The 14,420-nt window shown below is 40.9% G+C and overlaps 1 protein-coding gene across 2 annotated transcripts in view; it reads left to right on the top strand.

Annotated features, from left to right (window-relative positions):
* The window catches only part of LOC126209774 (protein sprint), a 308,754-nt gene that overhangs the window by 202,936 nt on the left and 91,398 nt on the right, over positions 1–14,420 (top strand). The window lies entirely within an intron of this gene.

Here is a 14,420-nt window from a genome sequence, read left to right on the forward strand (position 1 = left end):
ACCACGGCCGCATTAACCCTTTCGCTGCTACAGAGATGTGCTCCCCGCATTCCGCGCTGTGCGCGATTTTGTCACTGCACTGCTCGCCTGTGCAGACACATGGTGTTCCGACTGCTTTGACACTCTTATCATTCGATTCCACAAAAACTATTTGGCCCAAAAATTTGATTTTTACACGTCTTCTTGACTGATACCTCCCCCCCCCCCCCCCCCATAAATGACTTAATTTTGTTTCGAAGTTCAACGCGGTTATTGTGCAGCATTAGATGTAATAAACCATTGCACGAAATTTTGAAGAGTTTGCAGAGGTAAAAGTCCATAGCGTATAGTTGCCATTAGAAATTTCAAAAAATTACATTCAAACGAATAAAATTCATGAAGTGAGACTCTTCGATATCGTATTTAAATAAAGAAAATATTAAGCACCGAATAAGGTTTGAAGAGAACCTTTCGCTTCGCGGCCATACACTTTAACCATTACCGTCCGCAGCTCGTGGTCGTGCGGTAGCGTTCTCGCTTCCCGCGCCCGGGTTCCCGGGTTCGATTCCCGGCGGGGTCAGGGATTTTCTCTGCCTCGTGATGACTGGGTGTTGTGTGATCTCCTGAGGTTAGTTAGGTTTAAGTACTTCTAAGTTCTAGGGGACTGATGACCATAGATGTTAAGTCCCATAGTGCTCAGAGCCATTTAACCATTACGCTAACGCAGCACGACATTTAATACAACTCTCGGAGGACTTAAAAATATCACGCAAAATACCGACAAACATTGTTGGTATGACTATGAATTACTCACGTTTCGTCGAAGTACAATAGGAAATAAACAATTGCCGCTGTTCTTTATTGCGAAAAAGCGGTTAGTGAGAATGATACAAACAGCTTTCCTTGCTATCGCCTGAATTAGGAGGCTTATTGCTTGTTTGGTTTAATTAATTAATAGAATATGAAGCAATTGGTATAAAGAATGCTTTTTCCAAACTTTCTATAAAAGAAAGTCTGCTATCAAGACATTCCTTTGTTCAATTACTTTATTTATGACTGAACGTTTCTAAAACTGAAGTCCGTGGTCTGCACTCCAGTCGAGCTCTGGCAACGTCGTTCTCTGTTCATTGTCTGAGTGTGTTTTGTGACGTCAGATGCGCAGAACGAACCTAAACTCGTCCGCCGTCATAAATGACGCGCACTTCGTGTTACAGCTTTTCATGTTGATTACAAAACGTATTCCATGTTACAAACAGCAATTACAGTGGAAGTAAAAATAAATTAAAAATACATTAGAAAGTGAAAGAAAAAACACAAAAATATTCAGATTTTAAGACGATATGATGATAGAATATAACCATTGAAATTGCTACACAACGAAGATGACGTGCTACAGACGCGAAATTTAACCGACAGGAAGCAGATGCTGTGATATGCAAATGATTAGCTTTTCAGAGCATTCACACAAGGTTGGCGTCGGTGGCGACACCTACAACGTGCTGACATGAGGAAAGTTTCCAACCGATTTCTCATACACAAACAAAAGTTGACCGGCGTTGCCTGGTGAAACGTTGTTGTGATGCTTCGTGTAAGGAGCAGAAATGCGTACCATCACGTTTCCGACTTTGATAAAGGTTGGACTGTAGCATATCGCGATTGCGGTTTATCGTATCGCGACACTGCTGCTCGCGTTGGTCGATATCCAATGGCTGTTAGCAGAATATGGAATCGGTTGGTTCAGGAGGGTACTACGGAACGCCGTGCTGGATCCCAACGGCCTCGTATCACTAGCAGTCGAGATGACAGGCATCTTTTCCGCTTGGCTGTAACGGATCGTGCACCCACGTCTCGATCCGTCTCGATCCCTGAGTCAACAGATGGGGACGTTTGCAAGACAACAACCATCTGCACGAACAGTTCGACGACGTTTGCAGCAGCACGGACAATCAGCTCCGTGGCTGTGGTTACCCTTGACGCTGCATCACAGGCAGGAGCGCTTGCGATGGGGTACTCGACGACGAACCTGGGTGCAAGAATGGCAAAACGTCATTTTTTCGGATGAATCCAGGTTCTGTTTACAGCATCATGATGGTCGCATCCGTGTTTGGCGACATCAGTGTGAACGCACATTGGAAGCGTGTATTCGTCATCGCCATACTGGCGTATCACCCGGCGTGATGGTATGGGGTGCCGTTGGTTACACGTCTCGGTCACCTCTTGTTCGCATTGACGGCACTTTGAACAGTGGACGTTACATTTCATGTGTGTTACGACTCGTGGCACTATCCTTCACTCGATCCCTGCGAAACCCTACATTTTAGCACAATAATCCACGACCGCATGTTGCAGGTCCTGTACGGGCCTTTCTGGATACAGAAAATGTTCGACTGCTGCCCTGGCCAGCACATTCTCCAGATATCTCACCAATTGAAAACGTCTGTTCAGCGGTGGCCGAGCAACTGGCTCGTCACAATACGCCAGTCACTACTTTCGATGAACTGTGGTATCGTGTTGAAACTGCATGGGCAGCTGTACCTGTACACTCCGTCCAAGCTCTGTTTGACTCAATGGCCAGGCGTATCAAGGACGCTATTACGGCCAGAGGTGGTTGTTCTGGGTACTGACTTGTCAGGATCTATGCATCCAAATTGCGTGAAAATGTAATCACATGTCAGTTATAGTATAATATATTTGTTCAATGAATACCCGTTTATCATCTGCATTTCTTCTTGGTGTAGCAATTTTAATGGCCAGTGGTGTATGTTGTCCTATCCGAGAAAAAACTTTCTAGGCACCCTATAAGAGACGAGTGGGCAAGATTCCACAACTACCCTGTTGCATACCTACGTAGCAAACGTGTTTTCAAACGGCTGTAGCATGGAAACGGTTCGTTTTTGGACGAGGGTTCATATTCAATATATTATATACTCACTCCCCTCTACAAGTCCTAGAAGTATGTACCAAACACCCTATATAACACTCCCTTGGGGGAAATTACTTTTACGTCTGAAGACTTCTATCCATTGAGAATGATGTGCTGTATTCTGTTTGCTAGAAATTCTTCAGTGCGATCATACTTGTGGTCTGATATTACATACTTTCGTATTTTTTTCAGCAGGTGGCAGTGCGGAACTGTATCGAATGCTTTCTTGAAGTGAAGGAACACGGCGTCAGTCTGATTTCACAAGATAGTTATTTTTGGAACCGATGTGATTGCAACAGATGAGATTTTCGGTCTCTAGACATGTCAATATGCGAGCATAAAACAAGTTACAAAATTCGACAACAGGTGTCGTCAGAGATACTGGCTTCGCTCCGCCGGCGACCAGCGGTACATTGTTCTAGAAGAGGAGCAATATCTTTCGCATACCACAAGGGAAATTCCCCACCGCAATCCTCTCAGATTTAGCGGTAAAATGACACCAGTGGTAGCCCGAAAAAAATTGAACACAGACCAAGCATGAAAGCAGAAGGAAGATGTACTGAACTACGAAAAAAGAACGAAAATCGAAACAGTGATCCTTCCAAACTTGAGATGTGCATCATCGAGGGAACTGTAAGAAACAGTGTGTCGTGGTTGTGTCGTCACGTTGTTGGACTGCCAAGCGGGAGATCGGTGTTCTAATCTCCCTCGTGCCCAATGGTTTTTTTTTTCAGAAATTTATTAACTGTTCGTCCGTTTATTGACGTGTCTGATCTCCTTTTGTAGTCTTGCCAACTGACTTACATACATTGATTACAGAATAAGAGTCATGTGGTTAAAATATATTACCGTCACAAGTAAACTTGATGAAGTGAGGGCAGTCGAGATGTCGCATAGTCCTCTTACAGAAATGTGAACAGCAAACAGACAGTTGTAAACTGTGTTACAACAAAGGAATCCGAGAGTCAGAACTTCCAAAACAGAACGCAAGAGTCATAAATGTGATAATCCTGTACCACAAATAGGAGCTACGTATGTCTGGAGATCCCTTCGTTATACTGCGTTGTTGTAATCGCACGTTACACCTCGACACAAATTTGACGTCAGTGACCAGACGGATAGCTCATAATTTTACGAAAAAAAAGAGGCACGAGGGAGGGGGTGGGGGGTTGAACACGGATCTCTCCCTTTGTAGTCCAACACCGTAACCGTAGATTCATGTCGCCATAGCTATTGAAACTCGGTCGATCTTGCACGTTTTGCTCTTGGACCTTTATATGTTTCTATTTTGCTACTTTTTTCACAGTTCATTACACCGTTCTCCTTTTTTCGTGTTTGCATCTGTATTCAGTTTTGTCTGCTGGACCATCTTATCACTAAATCTGAGAGGGTTTGCGATGGGAAACTTCCTTTCTCAGTTAGAATTGTATTGGTATCCCTTCAAGTCCAGTGGTCTTTGCTCTGTTGAGCGATTTCTGTTATTTTTCTGACACATCGCCTTAATTTGGATATCTGTCGTTTCAACCTTCGTGGGACGATTTAAAGGAGGAACTAAAATGCGATCTTCCTTAGTGAAACAGTTGTGGAAAAACACGTGAAGTATTTCGGCCTTCTCTCTGTTCTCCTCTGCGACCTTATCTGTCTCTTGGTCTCTCAATGGAAAGCAGTTATACGAAAGATTTTACTTGGCACGGCTCGAAGTTTTTTTTATCTGATACTCTGCTGATGGGCTCCGCCCGAAACGCGTAAAAAAAAAAAGTAGTGTGCTCTACCAAAACTATATTTAGGTAAATTCTTCATTTGTGTGGCTATATTGTCCGTAGTTGCTTTACAATTTCTGAGGGTATTTTCGTTCTATCGTTGCAACTACAAGAAAATGCGTGTTTTTTTTCGTCAGACGCGTTTCTCTTTATCGAGGTAAAGCATCATCAGTGATCTGTAATTAAAGATATTTACAGTTTGTTTTGTTTTTACGATCTGAAAACGATTGTTAACAATATGTTGCTATTCGTGTTTCGGACAGAAATTCTTAGCAACCTGTCTTGCAACTTTTGCTGCTTACAGAAAATGAAGTAATTGGCGGGATTAGCGGTAGTATTGTTAGCATCGAAAGGGGAAGAAACATAAATGAGTGTGTAAGAGAGGAACATCTGGCCGCCGACTTCTGTTTGTTTTTTCGTTTGTTTGGTAGTTCGTTTTGCATATAATCACCGCACATAATTCAGCGTTAGTCCATTGTGTATGTCACGTCCTTTTAGAATATAAATTTCATTGTATAAGTAATAAAAATAATTTGATTACGTAACTTTCGCGCTTTTATGTAACCAAAGGAATTACTTTCGGTGAAAGTACAGTTGACATGCACAAACATAGAAAAATTAATTAATTATTGTTGTTATTTTGTATTCAATAGAACGTTTATCATCATGGTTTACTGATAAATGCGAAAGTTGTTCATGAATGACAGATCCATGTTTTATATAAGCTCGACGAACTATTGAAGGTATTTTTGATATATTTTTGTTTTGCGATTTTTCGTTTTTTAAATTGCGTTTTTTGCACTATATGGCAAATGTTTTTTTAATTTTTACTAGTACATCCCTCTGCTTCACTTTACAAATCAGTTTCGAATAAAACCTGAATTAAACATTGGTGTTTTCAATTCTCTACTAATACTGTTCATTTTTAAATGACAGGAGGATAGCTATGTAGAATCAAAACCTTCCGTAGGTTTCGCAGCCCTTTATACAGGGTGTATCATAATTAATGGCGTAAACGCATACAGTTGAAAGTACACGATACTAGAAGCAAAAAAGTCTTAGTAAACATGGGGTCGAAAATGGATACCGTAAGGGCTACGAGCAATTTTTCATCTTCTACTGGGAGCTCTTTGCTTTCCACATTTTGGGAAGTAGTAGTATGGACCAAAACAAGAAAAAATGTCCAGTAAACATTTGCTCTAAAATGCATACCTTAAAAGTTATGAGCAATTGTTCATTAGAAGAGCTGTGTTTCGAAGTATCGAAGATGAGCATGTGCGCAAAGCTCTTAAGGTATGGATTTTAGAGTACATTTTTACTGGATATTTTTTTCTTGTTTTGGTCCACATAACCATTTACCAAAATATGGAAAGGAAAGAGCTTTCAGTAGAAGAGATTTACTTCACAGTATCGAAGATGAAAAATTGCATTTTCGACGCTATGTATATTGAGACTTTTTTGCTTCCAGTATCGTGTACTTTCAACTGTATGCGTTCACGCCATCAATTATGATACACCCTGAGTGACGACTCAGTTTCTAGATGGTTCACCGCTTCCGGTTTCCAGGGGAAACTAGTAAGACACTGATCGAATATGTAAACAAAGCTATTGATATGAGGTGAAATCTTGTGAGTGTGCAACACACTTAATGTACAGGTAACGCGGATACGCTCGTAAACTGACAAAGGCTACAAGGAAAAACTGCGGCAGTCTACATTTGCTTACGGAAGTTTTACAGCTCTAGCTTTCACTCTAGTGGGCTGTTTTTACTAGTGGTATAATAAGCCGCTGAGAAATACGTGCCGAGTATTAATGTAGTGGTCACAGGCCTCCTGTGAGTCTTAATGTCGCAACTTAAGCAAAGAGAAAATAGACCAAGGAAGTAATAACTCTAAACTGCTGCAGCTTAAGGTACTATTATTCCACCATAAACTACGGTTTCCCAGATACGAATCGACTTTCGCTCCCATTAGCCACGACGCTAAGTGTCAACTTAATTTGCGCGTGTAGTAGTCATTAACATCGGTGTCCGCAAGGGGGACTCCCCCCATCCCCCCTAGAATCTATGATGCAGAATATTTACTAATTAACGAATTATGATACATTTCTAGAAGTGATTGCCGCGAGTCCCGTGAGCCTATCGCTTAGTTTCTTGTAGCTTTACGTGGCTGTGCGCAATGAGACAATACTATCGCGTTAGCAGTTGCTGTATGACTTCCATTGTTTGCAATTTCAGAGTCGTGTCGTGGTCATTAGGCTCTCACCTTATCACTCAATAGAACTTACCATTAACCCTGCCCAATTTAAAAAAGGTTTGAAATTTGTTGGAAGTCGGTATGTGCTCTCATTCTTAAATAATGAGTGAATGTAGACTAGTTAATTTCCATGCCGTGAGTTAAACTGTTCCTAACTGCAATGCCTTTGGCATAATACTATGACTCTTAGCGAGTAAATTATGACCGCATTTTAAGTTTTTAAATTGGGTATATATTGAAAAACAAAATTTTTGCTGCCGCTGGAAACCGTACATAGGGAACCCGCAAATGCGGTCGCACCCCGGATTTGCCGCTTAGTAATTACAAGTTAAAGGCAAAACATTTTTTTTATGACAGATGTAAGCAAGAAGAACGATCAGAAAACATAATAACGCGATTATTGTAAACGTAGCGATCAGTTTGTATAATTTTAATTAATATTGTGTTTATACTGGTTGCTGGTGAGGAGGAAAGGTTAGTATTTTATTAATGATCTCATTCATAAGCAGCCATATCACAGTCGTTCAGGAAAGTTATAATTAAGCTTTACTTGTTTAATCAGAACCGGACGATGACTCTCCTTGTCCGCAGTCTCGATGATTCGAAGCGATCTGCAATCCTGTGTAAATAAAATGTCTTGGTTTTCTTGCGTTGCGTAGTCTGTCGGGAAACCTCAGATCAAGCGGAAAGTTTGCTTTGATAGAGTTTAATTATCCGATGAAATAATGGAGCTCTTGGATCTAATAATTGCAGGTTCGTTTCCAATTCATCGGAAGTTACCCTGTGATTACCAACGAAACGAGAAATTCCTTACACACTTTTGATGTAAATGCTCAGTATATATTTTCTTGAGTAGCATACAATATATTTTCAATCTCTTTCTTCCAGTAACCTCGATAGCAAAATTAAAATTATCCAATGCGGCTATACGGCATGGAGAAGATCCTAGAAGTCCTCTCGACACACCAGAGGGAATATTACGAAGAGTAATTATGCGCTCATGGAATAGTAATAGTACTGTACTACTTTGCGCATCGATTCTTCGAGTATATAGATGGTCAAGTAGGAAACGTAATTCACTCATACAACTGTGCAGGGATATAGAATATAAAGAGGTATTACAGTTTGTAGTAATGAAACCAAACTAGTGGCCGGCCGGTATGGCCGAGCGGTTCTAGGCGCTTCAGTCTGGAACCGCGCGACCGCTACGGTCGCAGGTTCGAATCCTGCCTCGGGCATGGATGTGTGTGATGTCCTTAGGTTAGTTAGGTTTAAGTAGTTCTAAGTTCTAGGGGACTGATGACCTCAGATGTTAATTCCCATAGTGCTCAGAGCCATTTTTGAACCAAACTAGTCACCGCTTAGCTCTTGACGCATGAGCGGAGCATTACGCGTCCCGTTTAACTCTGCTCATATCCTGTTCCCGGTTTGGAGCTTATGAAAATACGATTTATGCTTAAGATTTCGTTCACGTAATATGTTCAGTTCAATAGCGAGAAAGTTTGCCGTATGTCGAAAATTCGGTACTCTCGTCGGGAAACGCGTTTTCCCAAACTCCCATGTATTGTCGTAATAATTTGTTGCCGTAAATAAAGCTAAAATGAAAAGATAGCGCAGCCTATCCAGAACGTACTCGTGCCAGTTTCATGTTTCTACACTGAATAATTTGCGGGTTAAACGAAATGTAAGATGACGCGTGTGGGACATTGCTGTACTTCTCCGCGCCAGCATGTGCTGCTGCCTCGGGTCATTTTGAACAGAGTATAAATAGGGTCTTGCTGTCATGGGAACCTAAGATTGTGAGAGTTAAATATTTGTTTGCAGAGTGATTTTATCAGTATGGTAAATGATTATGGTGTCGCTATAACATGACGGTAGCAAAATGTTTGAATCGTGTAGTTTTAAAGGGACATCTATCTGTACGTAGTCTGGTGGTTTTTAGTTTGCTGTTGCTTCAGATAGTATATTTGTAACGGCACAAACTGACATTAAAGCGGTATTAGCCCGTCAGTTAGTGTGCATTCTATAGGATTCTGAAATACAATTTTATTTAGGGGCATCAGTCAATGACTTATGGCCTTTTAAAAGTAAAGAGGCATCGGCAGTGACTCAGCGCCCTTTGAAAATAAAGCTCACATAGCAGCTCTGACGATGCTGAATATAATGTAATACTTTCTACTCGCACCTCTAAACAGCATTACCAGTGGTGTTGAGAAGAAAACAAAATGCTACAAATTGTTTTGATTTTTGTAAATTGTTGTCCACGCACATAAACATGCATTGCACTATTGGCTGGCAGTAGTGTGTACCGATTATTTGCAATGCAAAGTATGCTTCCAAGAGTATACCCATAGAGTAAATTATCTCTGGAGTGAGCATTCACATGCGCAGAACAGATTTTGTGTTGTTAACATACATTGCCGGCCTGGTCACGTATTCTCGGGGCGTCGTGTGTTTGTCCGTATAGCGCCCTGTATATTTAGAATGTCACTACATCCCTAATACAGACGGATTCTTTTCGTACGTGTCGTGGATTATTTATATATGTTGCGCAGACATTTTAACAGTATCCATTTGATACCAGGAATAAACCAGCTACGTAACTTTTAACGGCAAGTGATATTACATCCTGCTTCTTTGCGATAGGTGTGTCAGTTCAGATGCACTCGATTTTTGGTAGTTTTCGGTATGATACGGCACTTTATAGTATTACAGAGCCTGACGCACATTTTTGCAGTGATAGTTTTGCAAAACGACTTGACAGTATGTTAGTACTTTTGCAAGTGTCCGAAAAACACCGAATTTGCCACACATTAGCGATTATATCCCTGCTAATTCTTCCTTTTTTTCTGCTACTTCTGCGTATTTATTTTCTCGTTTTTGCGACCTAAAGCACAATTTTTCTTACTGGTGACACTTTGGAGTATTTATTTAACGCATTTTACGTACTTGCTCCCAGTTTATTAAATAAATAGTAGACTGAGTAATCTGTATACATGATCGACAAGTCACTGATAAATGCATGGAGGAGGATACTATTTGCTGAAACAACTAACCATTCCCTTTCCTGTTCCACTAGCAAATTTACGAGAGGAAGCGATCGTTTGTAAGCTTTTGTACGAGCCGTAATATCTATTATATAGTCATAAAATCTTAGAAAAATAGGTCTGCAGAATCAAGCCTTAATTATAATGCGTCTCGAAATTTTTAAACATATACAGTGTCTCTTACTAATATGATAACTATAATTTGAGCTACATGGTATGTACCCATGAAAAGTTACCATCCCTCCTTTCACATATTTTTCTTTGCATCTATAGCAACAACAGTAATTCACCATCGCTATTACACTATCAACAAACGGTGAAACACAACAAAAACTCTTGATATTATAATCTTCAAACGCTGCAGAAAGCACACACGCACAGCGAAGTCCCGAAAACACATGACAATCCTGGTTTAATGTTGACAACACGCGCAGAACGCAATGCTCACTCCAGAGATATTTACTCTTTGAGTATACCACAAGAATACACCGAACTTCATCTGTTCTCTGACAACTCCTCAAGTTAGGATAAGAATTACACTCTCTCAGCCAATAGATTTCCCTTGTGCTCAACCAATCCTGGGAAATTTAACATTAATTTCTAGTGAGAAGACAGTTCCTTACCCTGTGGTAGGGAATTCGGCGTTAGAAAAAGGCAACTATCTATGAAGAAATTTTGAAGAGGTCTTTAATGAATGACAGTCAAGACGACGAGTCATTGGACTGTGAGATACTGATTATTATTGTAGAATGATGTATTACTATATTCAGACAGAATTGTACGGGTGCCGGCCGGAGTGGCCGTGCGGTTCTAGGCGCTACGGTCTGGAACCGAGCGACCGCTACGGTCGCAGGTTCGAATCCTGCCTCGGGCATGGATGTGTGTGATGTCCTTAGGTTAGTTAGGTTTAATTAGTTCTAAGTTCTAGACGACTGATGACCTCAGAAGTTAAGTCGCATAGTACTCAGAGCCATTTTGAATTGTACGGGTCATACTGTTTGCAATCGAGATAGTGTTGATGTGAATAAAAAGGAGTGTGCGATTTCAGTATCTTTTACGTTTTTCTTTTCTTAAAGAATCAGTTTCCAGTTTTTAATGATTAATTACATTACTAAAATATAACATTAGAAATTCAGTCTCTTGTCTAACGACATCATCTGCATCATGTAACATAAAAATACCAATACAGATCGCCATATAAAATTATTATGCAAATTAAACAGTTTCGTTTGTTTCCCACAAATGTGCAATTAATGAAAAACTTGTAATGTTACATGCAAATTTTCTGTATAGAATTTTAAAATGGCTTTGATGCACCGGTATCACACATCTATGAAGTATGCTGAAGTGTATACGTCACTCTAACTACAAATGGTCTACAAACCAGCAGCTTTACTGACGTGAGTAATGTAGTTATGTTTCAAAGCAGTGTCTGTAAATAGTGAAAAACAATTCTGGAACGATGATGATGTCGATTTGATTTTCGTAAAACAGGTGCACAGTTATTTCGTTTAACTCGCAAATTATTCAGTGCAGAATCATGAAACTGACACAAGTGCGTTCTGAATAGGCTGCGCTGTCTTTCTATTTTAATTTTATTTACGGCAGCAAATTATAAAGCTAATATATGGCAAAATGCATTTCCCGACGACGTACCGAATTTCCGACTTACGGTAAGCTTTTCCGCTACTGAACAGAACTAATCATATTATGTGAACGAAATCTTAAGTATAAACTAGATCTTCGTAAGCTCGAAACCGGTAACTCGGTCAGAAATCAAATAACAGGAGATAAGCGGAGTGCAATGGGACGCGTAATGCTCCGATCATGCATCAAAAGCTAAGCAGTCACAGTTTGCTTTCATTACAAGAAACTGATCGCTGCGTTTATAATTATTCTGTAATGTTTTCTGATCGTACTTCGTGCTTTGTCATGACAAAAAAATGTTTTGCCTTTAATTTGGGTCCACCTGTGTAATTAATAAGCGGCTAATCCGGGACACGATTCATTTGCAGGCTGCCTGGCTTCCAGGGGCAACAAAAATGTGTTTTTTAATATTTCATACAGTTATTGACCGAATTTAAAAAGTTAAAATGCGGTCATAATTTATTCATTACAAGTTATATTCTTATGCCAAAGGTATTGCAGTTAGGAATTCAAGTCTTAAGAGAGCGTAACTCACGGCATGGAAATTACTGCCTTCATTCAGCCAGTATGTAAACACTTTTCCTCCAGCTTGATCGTTCACAATCTTCTATAAGGACATTTCACTCTGGCCGCCCGCATCTCGTGGTCGTGCGGTAGCGTTCTCGCTTCCCACGCCCGGGTTCCCGCGTTCGATTCCCGGCGGGGTCAGGGATTTTCTCTGCCTCGTGATGGCTGGGTGTTGTGTGATGTCCTTAGGTTCGTTAGGTTTAAGTAGTTCTAAGTTCTAGGGGACTGATGACCATAGATGTTAAGTCCCATAGTGCTCAGAGCCATTTGAACCACTCTGGCCCTCACATCCCATCACGGATACTCCGCAAATCACACTCTAGTACCTGGCAGAGGATTCATCGAACCACCTTCACAATAATTCCAATCTTGAACAGCGCGCGGAAACGGCAAACACGATCTTTCTGTTCGAGCTCTGATTTCCCTGATTTTATTATGATGATCGTTTCTCCCCATGTATATCGGCGTCAACAGACTACTTTCGCATTCGGAGTAGATAGCTGGTATTGAAATTTCGTGAGAAAATTCCGCCGCAACGAAAAACGCCTTTGTTTTAATGATGTCCACCCCAAATCCTGTATCATGTCAGTGATAGGAGGCTCACTCCCAAAGAAATGCACACTCTTTTGTGAAAATACAGTTTTCACTCTGCATGTGTGAAAGTTTTACAGTGTGTAGATACATCCTTCCCGCTTGTTTTCAAACCTAGTTCAACCTGTTCCCATGATTGTTGCCGTCACAGCATGTCTTCAAGATGGCTGCTACACTTGACGTTCGTCAGAAGCAACGTGCTGTCATAGAATTCCTGTGCTGTGAAAACGTGCGAAACATCCACAAGAGGTTGAAAAAGGTGTATGGAGATGCTGCTGTCGATCGCAGTAAAGTTAGTCGGTGGGCAAGCAGGTTACGTGATGAAAGCGGGCACGGCAATATTGAGGATTGTCCTCGCAGCGGCAGGCCTCGTACTGCCCACACTCCAGACAATGTGCAGAGAGTTAACGAATTGGTGATTGCTGACAGACGCATCACAGTGAACGAATTGTCACGCTACGCTGGGATACGGGAAGGAAGTGTTTGCGGAATACTGAAAGTGTTGGCGAAAAGAAAGATTTGTGTCAGGTGGGTTCCCTGGATGTTGACAGTGGCTCACAAAGAAACAAGAAAAACGGTATGCAACGAACTTTTGGAACAGTACGAGAATGGTGGAGATGAATTTCTTGGAAGAATTGTGGCAGGTGATGAAACATGGCTCCATCATTTTTCATCAGAGACGAAGAGGCAGTCAATGGAGTAGCATCATGCAAATTCACCCAAGAAAAAAAATTTAAAACCACACCTTCTGTTGAAAAAGTTATGGCTACGATGTTTTTCTATTCTGAAGGACTCTTGCTTGTGGACATCATGCCAAGTGGAACCACCATAAATTCTGATGCATATGTGATGACACTGAAGAAACATCGGCAAAAGCAGGATGTTTTGCTGCTGCACAACAATGCACGGCCACATGTCAATCAAAAAACCGTGGAAGCGATCAAAAAACTCGGATGGACAACACTGAAACACGCCTTACAGTCCTGACCTGGCTCCATGTGACTGTCATCTCTTTGGGAAACTGAAAGACTCTCTTCGTGGAACAACTCCGTTGTGCACGCTGCCAAACAGTGGCTCCAACTTGTTGGTCCACTATTTTACCGTGCGGGTATACAGGCGGTGGTTCCAAGATGGCGTGAGGCAGTTGAGAGGGACGGAAATTATGTGGAAAAATGAATATATTGTTCCTAAAGGATGTATCTACACACTGTAAAACTTTCAAACATGTAGAATAAAAGATTGATTTTAAAAAAATAGTGTGAATTTCTTTTGGAGTGACCATCTTACAAAACGCGCTGCTCGTCATTGAACTTTCTCGATGCAATCCGTTAATCCTGTCTTGTGAGATCTCAGACCGCGCAGCACTACCCGCAATGAGTTGGACAAGCGTTGTGTAGGCAGTCTCTTAGGTAGATTTCCAAGTGTTCTAGCAATAAAAAGCAGTCTTTGGTTTGCCTTCCCCACAACACTTGTGCTCTTTCCAATTTAAGTTGCTCGTAATTGTAATTCCTAGGTATTTAGTTGAATTTACGGCCTTAAGATTTGACTGATTTATCGTTTAATCGAAGTTTAACGGACTCCTTTTAACACAATCATTATTTAGGGCCACTTCTCAATTTTCGCACCATACAGATATCTTTTCAAAATCTTT

Source organism: Schistocerca nitens, chromosome 10 (genome assembly GCF_023898315.1).
Source record: "Schistocerca nitens isolate TAMUIC-IGC-003100 chromosome 10, iqSchNite1.1, whole genome shotgun sequence".
Classification (NCBI taxonomy): Eukaryota; Metazoa; Arthropoda; class Insecta; order Orthoptera; family Acrididae; genus Schistocerca; species Schistocerca nitens.